This window comes from Pinus tabuliformis, chromosome J (genome assembly GCF_031772625.1).
Source record: "Pinus tabuliformis cultivar Carrire ecotype Pingquan chromosome J, CPIR1, whole genome shotgun sequence".
In the NCBI taxonomy this organism is placed as follows: Eukaryota; Viridiplantae; Streptophyta; class Pinopsida; order Pinales; family Pinaceae; genus Pinus; species Pinus tabuliformis.
The window spans coordinates 1,489,285,339-1,489,292,314 of record NC_142295.1 but is presented as its reverse complement, the minus strand read 5'-3'; the positions used below and the strand labels follow the sequence as shown (position 1 = coordinate 1,489,292,314).

Below are 6,976 nucleotides of genomic sequence, written 5' to 3'. Positions count from 1 at the left end.
CCTAATATATACCCATGATATTCTAGTGACCCATGGTATTCTAATAACCATGGGATTTTAATGACCCATGGTATTTTGATAACCCATGATATATAATCATTGTATGCTAATGACGCATGGTATTTTGAATATCATATAGACCCATGGCATTGCACCCTTTGAAAAAATATAAGTAGAAGGGTGAGTGATTCATTCTTATGGCTTGGCAAGGGGGTCGAGAGGGCCATAGCTTGTCAAGAGGAGTCGTAGCTAAGGGGAAGAAGAGGAATCAACCAAGAATCATTTACAACTGCAAAGCGAGAAATGACAGACAGGGAGTTCCAACCTACAGGGCAGCTAGCAGCGGCTACAACAAGCCACAAGTAGTCGCATGAAGGGTTGTCAGGCCAAGTGCTGGAGTTGGCATCTCGCGGTAGTTGAGCAAGTGGAGGCCAAGAACACCCGCCCAACAATGAATATGAGCCGGTCGGTCAGGTTTTTGTCAGGGCAGTCATACACAGTATCGACCAATGGAGAGGCATTACAAGCAGGCAAAGCACGGTCCATAATTGTTTGGCAGCAATGGGAACTAACTCGACCGGCGACAAGAGTCTAGTAGGCGACATAAGTCGACAATGTAAGTAATGCGAGAGACATCGCATGAGGGATATGTGCAAGGAGTGTCAAGATTGTGTGTAAGGGCTACACAGTGCAAAGTGTAGTCAAGCTATGAATGGGCTAGTAGCAGAGTAAGCAGCAAGGTCTAATGTAGGCAATGCCACAAATTTGTAAGAAGGATTATGTCACAGGCAGGGTGCCATGTTGGGCATGATTCACTGTAAGATGTAGTGGGCTAAAGTCATTGGGAAGGGTATCTGCGGCAATAGGCATGTGCCAACAAGGGTTGGATGGGTTGGTAGTAGCCAACAACAAGTAAGAAGGACAACGCTAGCAACCAACAAGATTGTTGGAGGTCAACCCTCACAGGGAGAGAGGGAGAATATATTAGTCAAGGAACTGGCAATAAAGTTCATGGGTGTCTCAAAGGACTGAGACAGACCCACAAGGGTGCTAGAAGGACTTAGCACAAGAGCAATGGTAAGAAGCATTGTAATGAGTGAGAACAAGGAGCGAGACGCTTCAAAGGTTCAGCAACTCGAAGGAAGTCAGCGTTTAAGTTCAAGTAGGGAGGAGCAGTTGGTATATTCCTACAAGCTTATCAAAACAGTCTCTTGGTATGAGATCACCTTACAGGATGTTTAGGAGCAAGAGGAATTTAGGAACACACCAAGGAGCTAAACTTTGAGGATCTTTCTAAAGAAGGTGGCAGAAAAAAAAATTCTAATTCAGAGGGAGCAGCCAAAGCAATAGATACAAGTCCAGGATCGAAGACATTTCTAGGGGGAAAAAACACCTCCCTCACTAAGAGGGAGTGTTGATTTTTGTAGCTCGGCCAGGTACTTCTGCACATGCCTTATGTCTAAGGGTGCAAAAGTTACCCACACTCTCCTTAGAACACTTGAACGTGTGAGAAAGTTGCTAATGTAACTTAGCCTAAGTCTAACGTAGGAAAAAAGAACATATTAGTATGTTGACTTATTGCTAAAAGAAACTTAGGAAAAGTAAAGTAAATTACTTTAGTGATTTTGTTTTAATCTTAGTTGTTGATCTCAGGTGATGTGAGATCTAATCTCAGCCATCAATGACTTTGGAGATTAGGGCTAGGGATTTCGTTGAATCTAAAGTTATAAAAGCAAGGCTAAGTAGACGAAAATGACACACCATACAACCGCACTAGCCTCAGGAGGAGTGTGATAATCCAGAGTATCAAGTCCAAGGAAGTACAGGAGGGAGCTTGAAGACCCATATCTGCCAAGTAGATCGAACACCGAACTAAGGAAAATATGTCCAATCAAATCCAAGGCATTTGTATTTTTTTGTATTTTCTTAATTGAGCCATTATCCCAAGATGGGAACCTACATAGATTTTGAATCATTGTTGACGATGAACTAATTTGATTGTGCATAATTTATTTGTGTCATTGTGATTGAGATCAAAATATTTGCTTCCGTTGAATAGTATTGTGTTAGGAACCTAATTGTGCATTTAAATTAGTAGATCAATTTTTTTGTTAGAAATTTAAGTGTCGAGTGTTAGGTTTGCAGAAAATCTAACATGGTATCAGAGTGAAAACTATGAGTAAACTAATATCGAAATCTCAGGCACCAGGTTTGTACTAGATCATCACGGTCAGGTTCAACCAACAATCATACGAATGGAAATTTTTTGAAGGGGCTAAAGTAATTCGGCGAAATAGTTGAAGAACGAAAAGTTTAACACTGAAGTTCTTATTAAAGGCATGATTTCCAAATTTAAAGGAAAAAAAAGAAGGAAAAAGGATAGGTCGTGTCAGTGGTAATGTCACCATACCATGCAGTGGATAACTGCCAAGGTAACTGTCATGACGGAACATGAGGCTTCTAGGAGTATGGTGTCTTTGAAGAAGGATCCCTGTCATACAGCATAAATTGCTTCTGTGCCATATGGAATAGTTGTGATAGCAAATCAAGGGTGGAAATGTGTTCCAAGTTCAAATGCAAAGCCACTTCTAGGTGGTGTTGTGAGAATACATCCCTCATTAAGAGGGAGTGTTGATGTTTTGGGTAGCATCAAGAGTATTCTCACATGTGGGGTAAATGAGCTAAGTGATGGGGGTTTGCACACAAAGATCCATGGTATTCTAATAACCCGTGGTATTGCACCCTTTGGAAAAATGTAAGTACAAGGGTGAGTAATTCATTCTTGTGTCTTGGCAACGAAGTTGAGAGGGCCTATGGGGAGCCGAGAGGGTCGAGAAGGCCACAACTTCTCGAGAGGGGTCACAATCGACTGATGTAGGGAAGGATAGGAACCGAACAAGAATCATTTACAACCGCAAAGGGAGAAACCACAGATTTCAACCTGCAAGGAAGCCATCGACGACGAAAATAGGCCACAAGTCGTCGCATGAAGGGTTGTCCAGCCGAGAGCTAGATCTACCATCCTGCAATAGTCAAACACGTAGGGGCCAAGAACACCTACCCAACCGTTAGCATGTGTCGATTGGTGGATATCTTATCAAGGCAACGATAGGCAGGATCGACCGATTGAGAGGTGACACGAGTAGGCATAGCATATGGTCGACAGTGGTTTAACAGTGGTCAAGACCAAGTTGATCGACGTCAAGAGTCTAACAAGCAACAAAAGTCGACAGTATAAGCAGCGCAGGAGACCGTGTGAGGGATATGTGCGGGGAGTATCAAAACCATGCATAAAGGTTGCATAGTGCAAAGTGTAGTCAAGTTAGTGAACATGTCAGTGGTAGATGTAATGACAGGGTCCTGTTTAGGTGGTGCCACAAAGCAATGTGAAGGATTATGTCGCATGCAGGGTGCCACACTAGGCATGATCGAGTAACTACAAGATGTAGTGGCCAACTAGAGTTGTTGGGCAGGGGATTTGCAACCACGGGCATGGGCCAACAGTTGCTCGTTGAGTTGGTAGTAGCCAACAAGAAGTACGAAGGACAGTGTCAGCGACCAACAAGATTGCTGGAGGTCAGCCCTCAAAGGGAGAGAGGGAGACCATACCAATCAAGGAATTGGCAATATAGTTTGTGGGTATCTCAAAGGACCGAGACAAACCGACAGGTGTGCTCGGTCTTAGCACAAGAGCAATGGCCAGAAGCATTACAGTGATAGAGAACAGAGAGCGACAAGCTCCGAGGGTTAACCAACTCAGAGGGAGACAGCCTTCAAGTTCAAGTAAGAAGGAGCATCTTGTAGATTCTTCCAAGTCTATCAAGAAGGTCTCTTGGTACAAGATGACCTTACACTTTGTTTAAGAGTGAAAAGCTTCTATGAACGACACCAAGGAGTTAGACTTCAAGGGTCTTTCCAAACCAAGTGGTAGAGAAGGCTTCTAGTTTAGAGGAAGCAGCCAAGGTAGCGGATTCAAGTCCAGTGTCAAAAACGGTTCCAATGGGTAAAAAGTACCTCCCTTGCTACGAGGGAGTGTTAATTTTTGTAGCTCATGTAGGTACTTCTGCATAGGCGTTGTGTCTAGACGTGGAGGAGTCACCCACATTCTCCTTTACACACTTGCTCAAGTAGGAGTGTGATACTCCAGAATGTCTGATCTGAGGAAGTACTTGAGGGACCCTGAAGATCTAGAGCTGGCCAAGGAGATTGAGCATTGATGTATCAGATCCAAAGGCGTTTGTATTTTTTTGTATTTTCCCAATTGAGCCATAACCCCAGGACAAGAGCCCAAGTAGGTTTTGAGTCATTGTTAATGATGAACTGATTTGATTGGGAAGAAGTTATTTGTGTCATTGTGATTGAGATCAGTGTATTTATTTCCACTGAATTCTATTGTGTTAGGAACCTACTTGTGCATTTAAATCAGTAAATCAATTTTTATGCTAGGAATTTGGGTATTGAGTGCTAGGTTTGCAAGAAATCTAACACGCTACCTCTTTTTTTATCTCAAAACCATTCTTCTAATCTATTCTCTCTCCTTTTGTATCCTAAATTCATTATTCCAAAGTCACAACCATAAATTTCAAGAAGCATCATTTGTTATATATTGTGTGTTGTAATAAATGACAAATTGCAAGTTCATTCATATATAGATTTACATTAACACATTACATTGTGATATTGTATAGAATGGTCAAAAACTTTTTAAATACACGCATAATACTAAAGATCCCCAAAACAATAAATGTTACAAGTTTGCATGTTTTTCAATCTTTTTTTGCATTATAATAACCATGATTAATTATGTCCAAGTTTAATGCACAATACTAAAGATCCAAAACAAAAGACGTTGCAAATTTGCATGTCTTCCATATTTTCTACATTATAATAACCATGATTAATTATGTCTAACTTGTAAAATTTATGATTACCAAAATAATCTATTGTAAAGTTTAAGATAACCTTCCTGTTCGGGAAGTCAAGACCAAAAATGCAAATATAGAATAAGAAGAAATCTGAGGCACAATCTTAGATCAAGATCAAATATAACCTAATACTAAAGTTGAAAAGCTTACAAATCAGAGCACTTCTTAGAAAGGTAAATCAAGCTGATTGTTCATTTCCCCTCCCTATTGGTTTCAATAATATTGTTTCCGCATGGTGTTCACAATGAAAATCGATTGTATTTAAGATAGTGGATTACCAACCATGCAACACAAACCAATCGCAAAAAATCATTCTAACATTGATCCTTCTCTCATTACTCTTTCGAAAGGAAGAAGGTTAATCTATTGGTGCATAGCATTGTATATGGCTCAATGGTGTATAACAATGTAAGTGTATACTTAGTGTAATAGCACTGGTTTTGTTGGCACATTATAGTATGAGCTCGAATATTTCAATAAAAGCATTTTTACATTTTAGGTATCTAAATATAAAATAATGATAATAATGATCTCATAGGAATGAAATGAAAAACAATAATGATCTTATAGGAATGAAATGAAAAAACATATTATTTGTTTCTAAATTATGTAAATGTTGTTTTTTTTTAAATATGAAACCAAAACCAAATTAGTTTCTTTACCATATTTCCCTTTTGCAATATTAATATTAGTATGTAAACTCAATATAAAAATATTATATATAAGAATGAAATGAAAAAACATATTATTTGTTTCTAAATTATGTAAATGTTGTTTTTTTTTAAATATGAAAAAAAAACAAATTAGTTTCTTTACAATATAACCAAATTAGTTTCTTTACCATATTTCCCTTTTGCAATATTAATATTAGTATGTCAACTCAATATAAAAATATTATATATAAGAATGAAATGAAAAAACATATTATTTGTTTCTAAATTATGTAAATGTTGTTTTTTTTTAAATATGAAAAAAAAACCAAATTAGTTTCTTTACAATATTTCCCTTTTGCAATATTAATATTAGTATGTCGACTCAATATAAAAATATTATATAAAATTTTGAGAAAATAATCTTCTTGCAACATTTCTCTTTTACCAGGTTAATATTATACAAAATTTTGAGAAAAAAACGTTATTAATAGTACTCATTCACAAATCTGTATACATGTAGAAATAACATTAAAAACTTAATCATATCAATTATTGGAAAAGAAAGCAATTATGTTTGGTACCATGTTAATTGTTTTTATCAACCCTCAACTACAAGTTGAGATACTAAGTGTATATATATAGTTGAGGTACTAAGTGTATATATATATATTGGAAAAGAAGAAGCAATTCTCTTTGGTACCATTTTATCTGTTTCTTTCCACCCACAATATCGACTGTGAGCTGCATCATACAAAGTTATATATATATATATATTGCTTATAAAATATTTTTATAATCTGTGTGGAATATACATGTTTGGATTTTTAAAGGAAATTCTCATTATGAGTTCAAGAAGTCATATCAATATGTAGGAATTGAACCCACGTGGGAAAGATAATATTTCTCCCAATCACCTGAGCTAATCTAGTAGACTAAAAAATTTAGATCATTTCTCAATTTGTGTGTCATTCTTGCACAGGGATAATACTAATCTTCTTTGTATTATTCATCAGAGGTCTCTACATACACACACACCTAAAAGAGAAAGCAATTAAATCATATCAACTAGAAACTAAATCACATCAACTATTCATAAAGAGAAAGCAATTCTGTTTAATACTATCCTAATTGTTTTTTATCAACCCACAATATCAATGGTGAAGCACATGATACCAAATATATTTATAGAGAACCAATGTAGTTCCATCTTAACTTAGAAAGATACCAAAAAAATATCTTATTTTCTATTTTACACATAAAACAAGATATATATTTTTTCCAAAATAAAATAAAATCATTTTATTTATGCACAAATAACCAAATAACTACCTAACAAGCTACTATAAAAATGACAAAATTACTCTTACATAAATGATAATACAAGCTTCCATTAATCTA

The 6,976-nt window shown here is 36.8% G+C and overlaps 1 pseudogene; it reads right to left on the bottom strand.

Moving 5' to 3' along the window:
* Window positions 1-6,513: 6,513 nt before the first annotated feature.
* LOC149233049 (U6 spliceosomal RNA) lies at window positions 6,514-6,611 on the bottom strand (annotated as a pseudogene).
* Between the last annotated feature and the right edge of the window lie 365 nt (window positions 6,612-6,976).